This window comes from Lycorma delicatula, chromosome 8, assembly GCF_047948215.1.
Source record: "Lycorma delicatula isolate Av1 chromosome 8, ASM4794821v1, whole genome shotgun sequence".
Taxonomy (NCBI): Eukaryota; Metazoa; Arthropoda; class Insecta; order Hemiptera; family Fulgoridae; genus Lycorma; species Lycorma delicatula.
The window spans coordinates 71470210-71489246 of NC_134462.1; the positions used below are offsets into that span (position 1 = coordinate 71470210).

Consider the following 19037-nt stretch of genomic DNA (forward strand, 5'->3'; position numbering starts at 1 on the left):
AAATGTTTCCTTTTTCTTATATTTTTACTGCCGGTAAGTACGCAGTTGGGTATATTTGCAAAAATTAACTTTAATCTAATATGTTTAATTACTTTTTTATTTTATTTTATTTATTTATTAGTACTATGAAATAAACACTTACGGTTTTATATTTAACAAAAAAAAAAACACTTCTGAGGAAATTAATTCCTATTTATATCAAGACGAAAAAACTGTTGCGGTCAACCTCATATTATCATTACGTATATGTAGAGATAAATCTTTTTGTAGGTCAACTTTTATTGCATATTTTATTTGTGATTAAAAAATATTAGAATTTTAGTTAAAAAATTAATTTTTTTTTCTAAGAATATTCAAATTTTATTAATACCATTAATGTTAATTTTACACAACCACTTTCCTGGATAACTCTTACTTTTACTTGCCCTGGTTTTCATCGATTTATTACAGTCTTAAGATACGAAAATATCGCACAAAATTCCAAGCGCTTTGACGTAATATAAACCGAACGTAAGAAATGAGAATAAGGAAAATCAAAATTAAATTGATTGAAATTTTTTTTTTGACTTGTTGAAATTAATTCAACACAAAAGATTATAAAGACGCTTGTTCGTGGGAAAATGGAAATTTGTAGCGTATGAAAAATGCCTGACCGGGATTTGAATTCGGGATTCAACCCTGATGCCACCATTCCACCACGATAATCGGCATAAATTGTATTAAGATTTTGTTTCAGTGATAAAGCACTATATTTAGAAGTTCTACGAGCGTTATGGCTCACAGATAATGAAATTCATTACCAAATTGGATGACTCATAAATTCACTCATGAGTAATGGACACCTGTATTTATGATACCGGAAGTTAAATTCCAGGATATTCATCATTATTTTTGCGATACCGCTAGACCTGAATTAAAGTTTTTACCTTGAAATGAATTCTTTGGTTCAGAGTTTATTTTAATTTCAAAACTTTTATAGAGGTAATGAAACAAAATCTTATGAAACGTCAGTTAAGACAGTATGGAAGAACGACTGGTCAGTTTTCAACAATTAAATATATTGCATTTCCGTGGAAATCGTCAATGCAAAAAAGTTACAGTGAATAAATCGTATTTTATCGTTTGCATTTGGAGCATTTTTCGGATTAATGCACAGATTACTCAGATCAGCTGTGACTTAAATAAATTCTAAATAGAATTTCATAGATTTCTTCTTGATAGTGTCACATTTAGGCTTTTCACACATTATCAATTATATGATTTATCGTTTAAGTAGAAGTTACAAATATCTTGTAGAATTCTGTATCTGTTTGGATGAAATACATGAGTGAACTGTTTAATTTTTTAAATCTGTTAGAACTGTTTTCTGAACTGTAGTTTCTTTTACATTACTATCTTTCTTTAATTCAAATCGGAGTTATTTACATTTACATTTTAACCCGGATTTTTTCTCGTTATTTAATTAAAATATTTTATTGAGCGATTGATTTCTTGTATCCATCTCGGTTAATCGTTTTAGTTTCAATCGGATCCCTGTATTGTTTCTTATTACAGTACGCTTCTAGTTTTCTCTTTCATGCCGGAATTTTTTTTTCTGTGACTTGGAAGAATCTCATTTACGGACGAAGTGTTTGGCTCGCTAACAGGTTCCACAAGATGTTGTTAAAGTGCATATGTATACCTGCGCCCTACCAACTAAACCTCCACCTCACCAACTCCTTTCCCGGGGCCGGGGCCGCAATTAAGCATAACACAGCCCCGGGAGGTACCTTCGAGCTCGGGAGATCTAGAGTCCACGTGTATCATCACCGTCGCTCATCCACGCAAGCGCGGACGAACGACGGTTCCACATGAGGCTGTCCGTCACCTCCTCGCTCTCCAGCCTTTGTTTTCACCTCTGTCCTCGGAGGTCTTGCTTTCCAGCTTGTCTTCCTTGACTACCTTGCCTCGTTGTCTACCTTGCCATCGGGACTACGGTCTTTTGGCTCAGAAACTCCAGAGTCCACGTATAGGCTCCAGAGTCCTGTGCCGGTAGTTGTATAAGAATTTATACACTTTTATAGAAAAGTATTTTTTTCGTTGTATACTTAAAATTAGACATCTGGTTTACTTAAAATGAATTGACGTGACATTATTTTTTTTTAATTTGGATAATAATATTTATTTTGATTGTTTGCCCTTAAACATTTACCAATATTTTATTTATTTATTGGTTGATAAAATTATGCAGAAGCTTTGAATAGCTTGTACGTGGTATATGGAGATAGAATTTTGTAACGTATAAAAAATGCCATGCTTGACCGGGATTTGAACCCGAGACCTCCAGATAAAGGCCGAGACGCTACCACTCAGCCGCGGAGATCAGCAAATATAATATTATATATAATGATAATAATATCAAATTATATTTTATATTAGTAAATTTCATTTTAAAATTAAAACAGGAAAATAAGATTTTAATGTTTGATGATATGAGAATGGTACGGATAAGTGATTAATAGGAAAATAACTTTTGAAACCGGTTTCTCATATATTTTTAGTTCCAGCAGAATCGGCAATTATTAAACTGGAAAAATGTCAAGGTCATTTACGAGCAGGACATTTATTGTTAAGAGGAAATTTTTATCGAAAACAACGTTTGATTCATAAAAAACTTTTCTTTCAAGTTATTGCAGTTTTACGTGTAAATTTACAAAGAATTAGTTACATCACATTATAAAAGCGTTATTTTCGGTGAATTCAGGCACTGATGCGTGGATTTCCGGTAATTAGTCCGATTTAATATTAAGCTGACTAGTCCCGTATAATATTGGTATTTCTATTTATTATTTTATTTCCTCAGTGTCAGCTGTTCTATAATCTTAAAAATTCATTAATATTAGCTTCGGATTCATTGTAAATTCTTAGTGTATTTTAAAAAAGTAACTGTATACGACGTTTCATGTGTTTTGGCGAGCGCGAAGTCTTTGATGGAAAGAGTGAGAAGGGGAGAGAGAGAGAGAGTGTGTGAATGAGGGAGAGAGAGTATGGAAGTGTGTCTTTATTCATGAATTTCTTTTAAACATTTTTCATCTAAGTAATTTTCAAATCACTGTAAATCGTACTGTGACTTGTGACATTGACAAGTTATTTTTTTGTAATTATTTTATAGTAGATTAGCAATTCATCCTGAATAAAATAATAATAATAATAATATATTATATTATTATTATTACTATTAGTAATTCTTCATGAACGTTTTATAACATAATTATTAAAGATAATCTAATATAAGTAAGTATTATATACATTTCATCAATAAATTAATTAAATTAAATAATTTAATAGATTACGTGATTTATATATGTACGTAAATTATTGGCCAAAACTTATCACATATAATGTTTTAAAAATGAATTAAAAGTTATAGTTTATAATGTCTTAACAAATCCCTTTTTATTATTTTAAAACAACTGTTTTCTTTTACGAAAAAAGTATATATAATTAAAATATATTAATATTTAATATAAAATAATTTATAGTGAAGTAAAGAAATTGAACAAATTAAATGGCAGTACCTATTATGACATGATAAAATATAATATTATAATTGAAAAAAAAGGTATTTTATCGTATTAGTGTAAGTAATGTATGCGTTATCTTCAAAAGATAAAAATAAATATTTTTTTTAAGTTAATTAACAAACTTATAAGCAATCAAACTAAAATTTTTATTTGTAGTATCAATAAACATTTGACAGTCCATTTCAGTTATTTGTTTTCTAACTTCACATAATATATTAATTGATAGCAGATATCTTTGCAGCATAATTGCAAAAAGGTACTTCGTAATTAAAAAATTACTATACCTTTACCAGTAAATTCGAATACATAAAATTTTCAACAGCATGGTCGGAATATACAGTGAAAAAAGAATATTGGAATTTTAAAGCCAATTTTGAAATATTTTCAAATTTTTAAAGATTTTAAAGATATTTTGAAATATAATGTACTTTAACTTTGACTTACAATAATGAATCATAAATAGAAAGAGTAACTCTTACAAGTTTTCAGTGGGAGCACTTTTGTCACACGACCCATATCCAGCTGATAGAAGAGTTTGTCTCATACAAACGGTTAAAAAATAGAAAGAAAATTAACAGGTTTAATTAAATATTAAGTGATTTTTATTTATTTCATTTCATTGTTATGACCTCGAACTGCTCTATTCATATAATTTAACAAGAAAAATGAGATGAATGAAATGACGTAAAGATTCTTACCCAAAAATGAATCCAAGACAGCTAATCTAGAAGCTAAAATTTTAACTACTAGATAAATCAGCCTTTTGAAAACAAGGCATAAAAAAATATGAACATGATTCTTCAGTCATAATTTGGTTTTCTTAAAATTTTTGTATTCAGTTTCTATGGGATAGTTAGGAAAATCTATTTGAGCTAATCTAATTGAATGATACTAATTTTATTATAAATTATATTAAATAACTTCCAATTGATTATAGAATATCTTATTCAACTGGAATATCTACATTTTTTCCGATTTTAAGATATTATAAACACGCGCGCGCGCGCACACACACACGCAGAGAGAAAAAGATACATAGGAGATACATATATATCTCCTATTAATATATATACACATTATTAATATATATACACATATATTAATATATGTGTATATATTAACATATACCTATTAATATATATATGTGTATATATATTAAATAAATAAAAATAGGGTCATTATATTCATTTAGTATGAATAGTATTTAACAAATTTTATTATTAAAAAAACATTTTAATTAATAAAATCAAAAAAATTTGATAGTCAATAAAGTAAACCTTGATTATCAAGAATATGTTGTGAATTTATATGAATTAGGAGAAAATCCAAGATAAATAGATATGGGAGTGGAAAAAGAATACAAAGTCTTTAAGATCAAAAAGGAATGGAATGAGGAAATTAAAATGATGAGAAAAGGAAAAGCTGAGGGATGCGATGAAATACCTATTGAACTGTTCAAAGCACTAGGAGACAGAATTGTTATTACTCTTCAGTGGAATACTTAAAGAAGGAAAGTGGCCAGAGAATATTTGGGATAAAATAATGGTACCAATAGAAAAGAAAAGAAATACAAAGAAGCATGAAGAACATAGAGTGATTAGCCTAATATCACATGCAGCTAAGGTACTGTTAAGGGTTCTAAGTAAGAGGATACACAATGAATTGGATGGCAGTATTGAGGAAGAACAGTATGGGTTAAAAAGAAGTGATGGACAAGAGATACTATAGAGCTGCTAAGAATATTGGGTGAGAGATACATGGAAAGGAGGCGGAGAGGGTATGTTGCATTTATCAACAAAAAACGTGTTTGACACAGTTAGATGGGATAAATTACTACTAATTTTGGAAAAGAAAGAAGTTGACAAAAGACTGGAAAGAGAGGCGCCTAATAAAAGAACTATTCTATAACCAGAGAATAAAAGTGAGGGTAGGAGATGAAATGACAGAAAGAATAGACATTGGAAGGGAAATGAGGCAGGAATGCTGCATGTCAGTAACACTATATAGTATTTAGCTGAAAGAAATAATTAAATTCTGTCTGAATGGAAAAGAGGAATAAATTTTTGGGGAAGAAGGATAGAATGTTTTTGTTTTGCTGATGACACGGTGGTATTAGCGTAGAGTCCAAAAAAAATAAATGATATGCTTGATGACTTAAATGAAGCTTGCAAAAGTCAGGGTATGAGAATAAACAAAAAGAAGAAAAACTTGAATGTATGGAAAAGAGGAGAGGATTGAGATTAAAATCGGAAATGAAGTTTTAGAGTAGGTGAAGAGATTTCAGTATTTAGGGAGTTTTATAACTGATTACTTGAGTTGCACAGTAAAAATTAAAGTAAGAATATCAAGAAGGAAGAAGACATTTAATAAGAAGCGAAGAATCCTGCGTGGAAAGTTAAACTTTGAAATGTTTTATTTGGAGTGTGATGCTCTACGAACCTGAAATGTGGACGTTGAGAAAGACAGACAGAAAATAAATTGAGGCTTTTGAGATGTATGTGTCTTGCAGAATGATAAATTTCAGATGGCAAAACTATGTAACAAATGAAGGAGAATCGGTTAAGGAGAATCGGTGAGAACAGGAAAATGCTGAATGCGATTAAATATAGAAAAATGAACCGGCTAGGACATTATATGAGAACGTGTTTATTAGTGGTTGTGATAGAAGGCTTGGTGAATGGACGGAAAGGAAGAAATTTCAAATGTTGGATGGGATTATGGAAAAGGGATAATATGATGAAACGAAGAGGTTGGCAAAGGATAGAATAAGGTGGAGAGCAGTAGCCGTGACTTGCCCTAATAGCAGAACACTATGAATGAATGAATGAATAAAGTACAGAATACTTATTGAAAGGAAGTCATTTCACTGGCCATTGTTCTCAACAGTTTTATTTTAATAATAAAAATAAAAAAAATTCACTGATCTATTACTAAAAGAGAACTTTAGTCTGAGAATAATTGAGAATTAGAATAAAGTAAATAAAATGCAACAGAAAAGGGATTAATGAGAAATGAAGAATTAATATAGTGGAGCATAAAATACCAAAAGCGGGAAAATTTTGTTTTAGTGAAGTAAATTTTATATAAAAGTTGAACAAAATAATACAGGCATGAGAAATAGAATGGAGCATCCTAGGTTTTCATGTAGAAAAAATATTTTTATGGTGTGCAACACTTTATTGTAGTAAATCGTGGAACAGTAGAAAAACAGAAAGAAAAATAACAGATATCTTTAAAATATGTGATTTTGCAGAAGAATTAAAATATGTGTGGTGTTAAAAATTATTTGGTGATAAAATTCGGATGGATTGAGAAATTCTTAAGACTAATAGAAGAAGGGAGAAATATTTGGTAGACTTTTATAAGAGACGAACTAGGTTGATAGATAATGTATTGAAACTTATGTTAGGTTTAATTAGTCTTATGATACAACTGCTTGCAGATGATAAAAAGTACAGCAGAAGATAAAAATTGGTATATATAAAATAGATAATTGTGGTTATAGTAAATATTTTTTGATTAAAAGATTAAAGCCGAATAGAATTGGATGGAGAATACGTAGCATTAAACCGGTCAGCTGACTGATGCCTCAAAAAATAATGATTAATTAAAAAAAGAGGGTACATAATAAAAAACTATTATAAGTGTTTTAAAAAAATATAACAATAAATAATTTAGGATATTTTTACCGTATAAACCAGTAGATTTGCTTAGAAAGTTATTAACTACGGATTTTTTGTTGTTTTATTGTTAGCGTTATTATTATTATGTCTGAGAGTGTGCGTATTCATATAAAAGGAGATACGATACAACGATCTGCCTTCATTGTGGTAATAGTAGCGAAACCGGGTGCGTTAGAAGTTCGCGAGTGCAATTATTTATTATTGTAGACTACACAGACGGTATATAGGTGGTGGTCGTGTTAGTTGGTGGGGATAAATACGAAGGTAATCTGCAAACACTGAGTGACTACAACTACTGCGGATTGGAATCGTTTAACGATCATTCTTCTGGTTGCAGTAGTACGTTGCTTATAGTACAACGTGATACTTCGTCCAGGTGAACAGTAACTACTGTTTTAAACGAGACAACCTACATCTCATGCAATTATCAGGTACATATTTTAACATTAGTATATTCATATTATTTTATATTACGGTTATTTGAAACATTTTAATTATATATATTTTATTAAATTTAATATGTTTTAAAAACACGTGTCTCTATTTATGTTTACCATTTTATTATGTATTGTTTTTAATTATTATTTAAACGTTATACATTGAATCGAATTAGTGTTTATTATTTCTATTTTATGTTCTATATAAATTAATGATTTATACAATTATAAGGAAAAAATAATAATTTTTTTTTAATTATTAATTTTGATGAAACTGATTGAACAAAATAAAAAAAACAGGTTATTACTTTGAAAAACTTCTTACTTTGTTGATCGTTTTATAGACGTCAGAATCGTTTTTGATTTATGAAAATTGTTCAATTTATTATTTGTCATTAATTTAAACAAATTTCCGTTAAAACTTTTATTTCTTTTTTTTTGTTATGAAAGAGCGACTCAACAGCTACGGTCATTAACCCGTTGGAAATTGGTAGCGTGTGAAAAGATGCCATGCCTGATCGGTACTCAAATCTGGGACCTCTTTATTGTTTAATACCAGAAATTATTACATTATTTTATTAAATAAAGTTTTTGAAATTATTTTTTGTTTTAAATAATTAATCTTAAGAAAGTTAGATGTAATTTTTTGGTACTTACGTATTAACCCATCGATCATAAACAAAATGACTCTGTAACTTTGAAAATACTTCAAAGCTTCGGGATCATAAACATATTTTACATATTAAAATATAGGTATTACTGGTTATAATTATAGATATAAATTAACCAAACTTATTCTTCGCTTGCTAGCCTCATCTAATTAATAGCAATATTTTGATTATTTAAATAATAAGTAATTGCCGGCCTCCGTGGCGCGAGTGGTAGCGTCTCGGCCTTTCATCCGGAGGTCCCGGGTTCGAATCCCGGTCAGGCGTGATATTTTCGCATACGTTACTCATCTCATCCTCTGAAGCAATACCTAACGGTGGACCCAGAGGTTAGACAAAAAATGCATTAATTACTGAATTTATTATTTATAAACATTACTGTGTTAATTAGTCAATGTTAACGAGCGTAGGTTAAATTTGGTTAAATATTTATAAAATAAATAAATATAAATGGTTATATCGTTTGATATTAACAATAACCCATTTGCAATTTATTGGTCGACGTGCTGATAATTTTTTATTGGGTCGTATATTTTTTAATCTATAGGATCCAAAATACAAGTCCATTTTCATATTATATCCTGTTATTAGATTGATCTAAATTATTTTTATATATAGTATAAAAAAATTACTCTAATGAATCATCAATATTGTAAAAATAAAACTTTAATTACAAAAAAAAGTATAAATATAATTTATTTTCATTGAAGATAAATTAATCTAAATTCAATTTTTTAGTATAAAATTATTAGGTTTATATGTTAAGAAATTCTATTAAAATTTTTTTTCTGGTTTATAAATAGGATCCGATTATCAATTTTTGATCCTTCATCCTTTATCATAGGCGAAAAAATTATTTAAATCGGATATAATAAAAAAAATTCAATTTGATAGTTTACATATTCTTGTGACCGAGATAAATGTAAAACAAAGACCTTAAAAATAATTTTAACATATTTTAATGTATACGATGGTTTCAGAGTATTTATTAATAATTAAGTTTAAATCGCAGAATATTTAAAAACTTTTAAATATTTCTATTAGATGCCTTATTAATTCTCAGAATCAAATCGATTAATTATAGAGTTCCTTTAAAACTTAAATTTCTAAGAATTATTTAAGCATTCAATATTACGCTTTTATTTATTTATTTTTTTTGTTTGTTTCATACAGAATATTCTTTGTTACTGAAGTAATTTTTGAAAGTGGAAAATATTTTTTGTCTAATGCGATATTGAATATCTCTTTATATTTGTTAATTTTTTTAATTTAATTCGTTTTCTTACTACGTTGATACTAAAAAAATTTTGAACGTGGAGAATGATAGGTGTAGTTTGCTGTATAAAATAAGTAAATTCACATTTTGTAACAAATATGTTACGTTTTGTTATATTCCGTTACCAGTCTAACCCTTTTTAACGAAAATTATTTTACTCCAGTTTTCTCACCTTTTGGATTATCTACGAACGTTTTTTTTTTAACATAGTCAGGTTTCTTAAGATATCGTAGATTTCCTTTATAGGCGTGTTCATAATTTAAATTTACATACCACTAAAATATGTTTTACATAAATTAATATAAAATAATAAAATTTAAACAAATAAAAAAAGTTTTAAATAAGGAAAAGACAATAAATTTTTTTTTTTTTTAATTTAGAATTTTTTGTCAGCAAAATTACATTTGTAATTATTTTTAATTTTAAACCGACAATAAAAGTCAAAATTTAAAAAATTGATGAAGTATAAATTATTTTTTAAATTTTTATTATAATTTTTTTTTATTTGTTATACTATAATTATTTTTTGGTAATTTATCCACGAAAAAGTTACAGGGAAAAATTAACATAAAATAATAATAAATAACGGATGGTGTCTGTTGGAATTTTGGAAAAAAAGAAGTTTAAAAAGTTTTTAACGTAAATAATAGCAATAAACAAAATATTTACAACAATAATGAACAATTTCTTTAAGAATGTAACGAAGATAGCGGAATAATTTCAATTTCTTTTAAATGTGCGGTATTTCCTTGATCTAGTCTTCTTATTAAACTGTATGTATCTTTTAAAAAAATAAATTTCATACCATTATTATTGTTATTGAAGTATTAATCGAAAGTATTAAAGTACTAATCGAAAGAAACTGGTAAAATAAAAAAATAAAACATTTAAAAATATTAATTAATAAATTGAGTCAAAACTTATATAACAGTTTCATAAACTAAATTAGAATTAATAATAATTATTAAATAGCGTCAACAAAATTTAAATGAAATATATACTTATTGGTTATGTTCTGGATACGAAATTGAATCCAAAATTGTATTACTATATTAATTTAATTTCTGAAATAATAATAGTATTATTTCTATACTATGAATAATGGAGGTTTATATGCCATCTGAATAATTGTTTTTTTTTTTGTTGTTAAATTTGTCTTTTGATAGTTTTCAATTAAACATTCTTCGTTTTTCTCGGTCTTAATATTTTCTTTCATTTCTTTATAGCTCTATCACTTCTTAATACCTGTAATTATCGTACTCCTCCTTTTTCCTTTTCTCCTTCCCCTTCTTCCTTTAAATTTTTCCTTCTACAAGTACTATCCTTAATGAAAACATTTCATAATCACATTCTTTCAGCTATCTTTATTTGTTTCTCTAAAATGATTCTTCATTTAAATTACGTTGACTAATAAAATTTTTCACTTTTTAAAAAAAAATAAATGTTTAAAGTATTATATATATATATATATATATATATATATATATATATATATATATATATATATTACCTTTTTTCTTCTTTTATAAAACAATTTCTTTGAGTTTGAATTTTTGATGCAATGAAATATTTATCAAATCCGAACAGAAAATCGAAATTTTTTTGTTATTAGGTAAATAATTACGGAATCCACTTCCAATTTTATATTATATAGCAAAATATTAATATAAATATATTATCAAAATGTTTTTTGATCATTTTTATTTAAAAATAAAAAAATAAAAAAAAATATATATATAAATTTTTGAAAAGTACATTTTTTTTATAAATTCGATAATTGACTACTTCAATGTAAAGTAGTATAATTTACATTAAATTAAATCTTTTACGTTATCTGCTAAGATGAGATACACATTTTTATTACCGTCTAATAATAATTAACTTTAATGATTTTAAATCTAAAGCTATTTTGGTAGATCGTATTTTTTTTCTGTGTAGGCCATCGTCATTCGCTTCATTGACACCGGTAAATAAAGCTAATGAATTTGTCACCTGTTATCCAATTCGAAAATATAATGATACAAGGTTGACTATGGTTATATTTTTAAACTGGGTACGAAACGAAATATTGTTTTCGTTTTATTTATCGGAGCGAGTGACTACAAATAACCGAGTAACATTTCACCCACGAAATTGTGACTAGAAAAGAAACTCAATTTAAATAGTAAAAATTGAGGGTTACATGGCATACATCATAAATTTTTTTTTTTTTATTTGTCCCACAGTAAATTTTTGTACCTGTGAAACAGGATGATTTGATTTCAAAATGATTCAGTGTTTTTCGTGTAACGTTTTACAATTCGTATTTATTAGTAGAATAATTCATTTTATTAGTATTTGTGTGATTTTTTAACTAAAGATTCAAATTGGGATTACTTATATAGTGTTGTGTTTGTGATTTGTATTTTTTTTGTGATAATAGCTCATTAAGTTGTGCGCTAATCAAAATTAGTGGAAAATAGATTAAACAAACATTAACCTACTTAAATATAATGCCTATAGATTCTATTATTAAAAATTACAACAAATTTTATGTTCTTCCGTTTATTATTTATCTGCCTCGTTTAATGGAATAATTTCAATTTTTTAAAAATGCGCGGTATTTTCCTTGATCTAGCCTCTTATTAAACTACATGTATCTTATACAAGAATAAATTATACATCATTATTAAAGTAACTATCCGAATGATACTGCTAAAATAAAAATCCATTTAAAAATACTAATTAATAAAATGAGTCAAAACTTATATAACAGCTTCATAACTCAATTATAATTAATAATAATTAATAAATAATGTCGACAAAATCTAAATAAAATAGATACTTCTCGGTTATGTACTGGATACGAAATTGAATCCAAAACGTTCCGCTGTTACTGTATTATTTTAATTTTTGAAATGGTAAAAATATATTTCTGTACTATGAATAATGGAGGTTTATATGCCAAGATTAATATTTTATCAACAATATTTTCCCCATTTAGTTTAATGTAACACTGATAGAAATACATTGAGGAAATGAAATAAATAATTCACTTTTTAATTCGCGAATAAAAAATAAAATTTCAATTTGACTTGCGTATATTAATTTTAATATAATATTAAAGCTTTATTTTTAATTTCCCAGCTGTATAATTATACTGACTAGGTAAAAGTTTACTATTTGAAATACAAAATATACTAATCGGTTCAAATTTTATATCGTATCGTTTTTACGTAGATTTCATAAGAAAGCTACATATTGTAATGAGTACCATGATTCGACTTCCGGAAAATTTCGATAGATCTTCGCGTTTCACAAACCCCCCCCCCCCCAGACACCAAAACCACCGTCAGCTAAAAAGTTTATATATATATATATATATATATATATATATATATATATATATATATATATATGTCACTTTCTTGTGGACACGATAACTGCTGTAATTTTACGCCAATCATTTTTTAAATGTTCCTTAAAAGTAACTCGTCTCAAAGTTATAATCCGTTTAGCGGTCAATTGAAAAAACGTTGTTCGGTGAAAATTTTAATTAAAATGAACCAGAATCCTTTTTGTACACAGTATATAAAAATGAACAGATTCGGCCCTATTTTACGCAAATATTTTATAAGTTTCTGCTTTCTATGCTAAAAGATATACGATTTTTGTATCTTCCGTGCTTTATTTGATTACTGTCATAGCTTATTATCTTTCAGTAATAGCTGGCATTGAATTTCCTTCAAATCATTTCTCAAAATTCGAGTACTTATTAGAATACTATAAGAAATAAGATAATTAAGTTAATACAAAACCCATTTACTGGAAAAATTCCAAAACTGGAATTTAACATTTGTAGAAGGAGAAAATACAATTTTTGTAATGAAAACTGGTAGGGTGTTTTTCTGAATAGCTACTGGTATTACGATTATTAAATACTCAATTTTTTTTCAAATTGGTATCCAACCAGCGTTACAGCAAGGTTGAAAGAAAGAATAAGACAACATTTTTAAAATTCGTTTATTGGTTTTTATTTAGTCAATTTATATTTTTTAATCCATATTTCATTATTAATTTTTTTAATTTCCTTTAGATCTCTTCTGAATTTTTAGAATTATAATAATTTTTACTACCACTTTTAAGAAGAAGTTTTCTACTGATTTAATTTCAATTTATTTAAAATAAAGTCATGTTTTGGTATTAATAATCATACTTATTATTTTATTAATTTTCTTTGATTTTTATAAAAAAATAACTTTATTAGTTTAATAATTAGCCTTAATTCATAATTACCTTTATATAAACATTTTTATCCATTACTTTATAAAAGTATTTAAAAATTTAAATATTTTATTTTGATTTCCGTACATACAATTAATAATACATTTTATAGTCCAGAACAATGAAAGAGATTGCTCTACCATTTACCTGGACGAATCAAGGAAAATCGGGGCATAACCTCGATCAGAGCAGCCTCGTATCGAAATTTATATTTAAATAAATAAAAAAGAAATAAACTTGGGTAAGTCTATATTTATCTTTTAACATAAAAAAGGCACAAAATAATAATAATAAAGCAAACTGTGAAGACACTAAATTAATTAAGCACAAAAGAAGTTGAAAGACTAATGGAATTGTTTAAGCAGATATTATTTGTACATATTAAACAAAGAAGAAATATTTCGGAATTTTTTTAATGGTTACTGTAAAAGAAAATTCTTTTCATCTTGTATAAAACAAATTGGTCGGAAGATCTTTAAAGTAAATTGGTTATTTATTTATTTTTTAATCAATGGAAAAATGATAAGGCCCTTTCTTGTATACCGAAGTATTGTGCTGTTACATGAGACCAAATTATCTAATTTGATAAGGATGGATGTTATTAATATTACCAGATAAATAGTGAGTAAAAATGTATTTAAAATAATCAAATAAAATATAAATATGATTACAATGGAATGTATAAAATAAAATTTACAATAAAAAAAAAATAATAAGTTTTACAAAAAAGGTATTATTATTAATTAATTATTATAAAAAAATTTCAGGTTTAACGTAAATTTCCTTTAGAGGTAACACTACAAAAAACGAGAACAACTTAAATAACGTACTTACGTACGTAATTCCCGTATTAAGAAAAATATTACTTTGTAATATTATATGGTATATACCATTGACAAAAGTTTAAATTATTTGACAACGTATTAACAGATATTCTAATTTTTTGCGTGTTTTATAACTATTTTCGAAGCTTACGTTGTTTTAAAAATACAGAAAAAGTGCTTTTTCTCATGACAAGTGGTCTAATTTTTACTGTAAATATTTTTAGTGTACCTATGGATATTTTAATTTATTTTTATTCGAAATATATATACTGAAATTATATTTTTAACCACTTAATATAAATCTTTATTAAATTCATATAATTTTAAAATCAATCTTTATATTGCATTTTAACCAACCATTCAGATAAATTTGATACATATTTCATTAAAACTGATCCGGCCATTCTGAGATTAACAGGATCGCAAATAAGCAAAGTATTTCGCATGAAAATAATGAACGTTTGCCTTTTTTTGGTGTAGTTGAGTAGAAATACTTGTGACATTGTTGTTAACTATTTACGTGGGAGTGTTACTTTGCTTAAAGGTAGTACGCCCCCAAATGCTCATGACAATAAACAGACTCGAGTGTTTTGATTGTATGATAAAAGCGAATTGCAAGGATTAAAATAAATTTGTGTATGGTTCTCATCGGTTATAAATATGTTCTTTTTTAAATTAAAAATAAATAGTAATTGCTGAACATGTTATTCTCATTAACAAGCGTGTAAAACTTAAAAATACTTTATTTTTACTCCGTATTCACCAAGGGTAGATTAACTGAACAAAAATGGTTAATGGATAATGTAAGATGTGTATTTTTATATTTTGGCACGATTTAAACAGTTTTTCTGTTCATCAAGACAATAGACCGAAAGATGTCTATCAGATCATATTTTTATTTGTATTACTTCATAATGTAAGCACTTGCAAAGAAAGATAATTTTAGTTTTTTTGGAAAAAGTTTATTTGAGTTGACGTCGTAAGGTTTAGATGTTAAAAAAACCTACTAGTTCTGCGAACAACAGATTAATTTATTTTGTACTGAATTTATCAAGTTGATCTCTATAGCAAATTTTAATTAGAAATATGATAATTAAAATAAACAAAAAGGAATTGTCAAATTTAATTGATTGTCGAACCCGCCGGGTTAGTCTAGTGGTTAAACTCTTCATCACAAAATCAATTGATTTTTGAAGTCGAGAGTTCTGAGTCCTTATAAAGGCAGTTATTTTTATTGTATGGATTTTTAATACTAGACTATGGATACCGGTGGTGGTTGGGTTTCAAATAACCGCATTGTGAATGCAATGGCAAGCCACCCGTAAAACCTGCCAGAAGATTTGGAATAGCCAGTGGTTGAAGACGACTGAATGGCTAAATTTATTATATTTTTTTAATTGATTGTAAAAGATTTAGCTATTACAAAAAATAATTTTACTATATAAATAATATTGTAAGCAGTGTTTCCAAAAACAGAGAATATCTCTAAACGATGAAGATCAAAAGAGTAGTTCCAGCATATCCACATTTTATTAATTTATTTATTTTTTAAATAAGGTCTGAAGGGTGAGAAAATATAAAAAGTAAGTTTATAAAATACCAGAAGAAAGAGTTTGTATTATTTATAGTGTTACGTATGAACAAGTTATGGTTCTATATACCGTAGAAGGTTCTCGAAGACAAACTTTACTCATAAATATGGAGTAAAATGTAAAAAATGAAGTATCTAAGATGTAACCCTTTGAAAAGAAACTAGAAATGTTGGGTGATATCAGGAAAGAATGGTGAGCAAGAGTAGTGGAGGGAGATTTGTGGATTGGCAATTGAAGCACCACTCCATTTAATTTCTTTAATCCCTCGCCTAAAGAAAACACGGCAATTTACATTTTGAAACAGAGAATTTTTTTTGTTAAAAAATTGGTTAAATTTCATAAAAATCGCTTCATAATAAAACTCATTTTGGCGGTAACTGTGTCATTGTTTCACAGTTGAAATACTAAACGATCGAGTTAAAACTTGATCTTTTGGCAAACATGAAGCGAAGAAAGACTTAGCTTCGCTCGGCAAAATATCATTTATCTCTTTGATAACTATTGTAAACTCTTTCTTCTAAATAATTTATGTTAGATTTTTAAACAAGAAATTTCAAGTTCAAACATTTGAAATATTTCACTTTTTTATTATCGATATTATTTAATATCGTTTGTTATAGTTCTATGATATACAGAGTGTTTCTAAAATGGTGGACTGCCTATACTTTTTCGGATTCTACTTGTAAAACTAAACAAAAATATCCTTAGGATAAATGGCAATTTCTTCCTCGTTCTCTACTTGTCCACCATTTTCTTATTTTTGTATAATAATTTATATCTCAATTTCGGATAGACTAATCACATTAAGCGAGAAAATGTCGCGTAAATAGTATTTTTTTAAATTCAAATTATTCAAGTGAATGAATTTTTTATACTTTTAAAAAATATTAAAACCGATTTAAATAAATACAGTTGATATTAAAAAATATTATTATTTTATTGTCATTAATATATTGATTTGATGATGTCTGAAACAAATTATATTAACATCTTATTTGGCACAGACTTCAGAAGTTAAAATAAGAATTGAATAGTATTATTTCTTAAATATTTATTGCATTTTTAGTGTTTAATTAATTTTTTTTTAAACTTAAATTTAGGTAGAAAATTTATTCTTTATCAATATTTTTTTTTGAAATTATGGCCGTAAATAATGAAATTCGATACATAAAATTTAATATTTGATATTTTAACAGGTTTTCCTGTTAGAAATGTGTTATTTTTAGTAAATTAACAGATACAAATTAATAAATTTCTGTAACTTCCTTGTCGAAATTAATTTCTTAGTATTTAATAACTTTATTTTTGTAAAAAAATATTTTTATTCTGTTATACAGAATGTTAGAATTTCTGTATAATTACTGCGCAGTGCAGGTGAGGAAGCGATTGATAGATTATACAAACTGGTGTGTAATATTTATGAAAAAGGGGAATTTCCATCAGACTTCAAAAAAGTGTTATAGTCATGATACCAAAGAAAGCAGGGGCAGATAAATGTGAAGAATACAGAACAATTAGTTTAAATAGTCATGCATAAAAAATCTTAACTAGAATTCTATACAGAAGGATTGAGAGGAGAGTGGAAGAAGTGTTAGGAGAAGACCAATTTGGTTTCAGGAAAAGTATAGGGACAAGGGAAACAATTTTAGGCCTCAGATTAATAGTAGAAGGAAGATTAAAGAAAAACAAACCAACATACTTGGCGTTTATAGACCTAGAAAAGGCATTCGATAACGTAGACTGGAATAAAATGTTCAGCATTTTAAAAAAAATTAGGGTTCAAATACAGAGATAGAAGAACAATTGTACAGGAACCAAACAGCAACAGTAATAATTGAAGAACATAAGAAAGAAGCCGTAATAAGAAAGGGAGTTCGACAAGGATGTTCCCTATCTCCGTTACTTTTTAATCTTTACATGGAACTACCAGTTAATGATATTAAAGAACAATTTAGTTTCGGAGTAACAGTACAAGGTGAAAAGATAAAGATGCTACGATTTGCTGATGATATAGTAATTCTAGCCGAGAGTAAAAAGGATTTAGAAGAAACAATGAACGGCATAGATGAAGTCCTACGCAAGAACTATCGCATGAAAATAAACAAGAAGAAAACAAAAGTAATAAAATGTAGTAGAAATAACAAAGATGGACCACTGAATGTGAAAATAGGAGGAGAAAAGATTATGGAGGTAGAAGAATTTTGTTATTTGGGAAGTAGAATTACTAAAGATGGAAGAAGCAGGAGCGATATAAAATGCCGAATAGCACAAGCGAAACGAGCCTTCAGTAAGAAATACAATTTGTTTACATCAAAAATTAATTTAAATGTCAGGAAAAGATTTTTGAAAGTAAATGTTTGGAGTGTCGCTTTATATGGAAGTGAAACTTGGACAATCGGAGTATCTGAGAAGAAAAGATTAGAAGCTTTTGATATGTGGTGCTATAGGAGAACGTTAAAAATCAGATGGGTGGATAGTGACAAATGAAGAGGTATTGCGGCAAATAGATGAAGAGAGAAGCATTTGGAAAAATATAGTTAAAAGAAGAGACAGACTTATAGGCCACATACTAAAGCATCCTGGAATAGTCGCTTTAATATTGGAAGGACAGGTAGAAGGAAAAATTGTGTAGGCAGGCCACGTTTGGAATATGTATAACAAATTGTTAGGGATGTAGGATGTAGAGGGTATACTGATATGAAACGACTAGTACTAGATAGGGAATCTTGGA

At 27.2% G+C, this 19037-nt stretch overlaps 1 protein-coding gene across 2 annotated transcripts in view; it reads left to right on the plus strand.

Annotated features, from left to right (window-relative positions):
* The first annotated feature begins 7381 nt into the window (after window positions 1-7381).
* LOC142329597 (proton-coupled amino acid transporter-like protein acs) overlaps window positions 7382-19037 on the plus strand; it is a 95511-nt gene continuing 83855 nt past the window's right edge. For both annotated transcript variants that reach the window (XM_075374309.1, XM_075374310.1), the window contains exon 1: window positions 7382-7677. The gene's annotated coding sequence lies outside the window, so the exon portion shown is untranslated. The remainder of the gene's footprint in view (window positions 7678-19037) is intronic.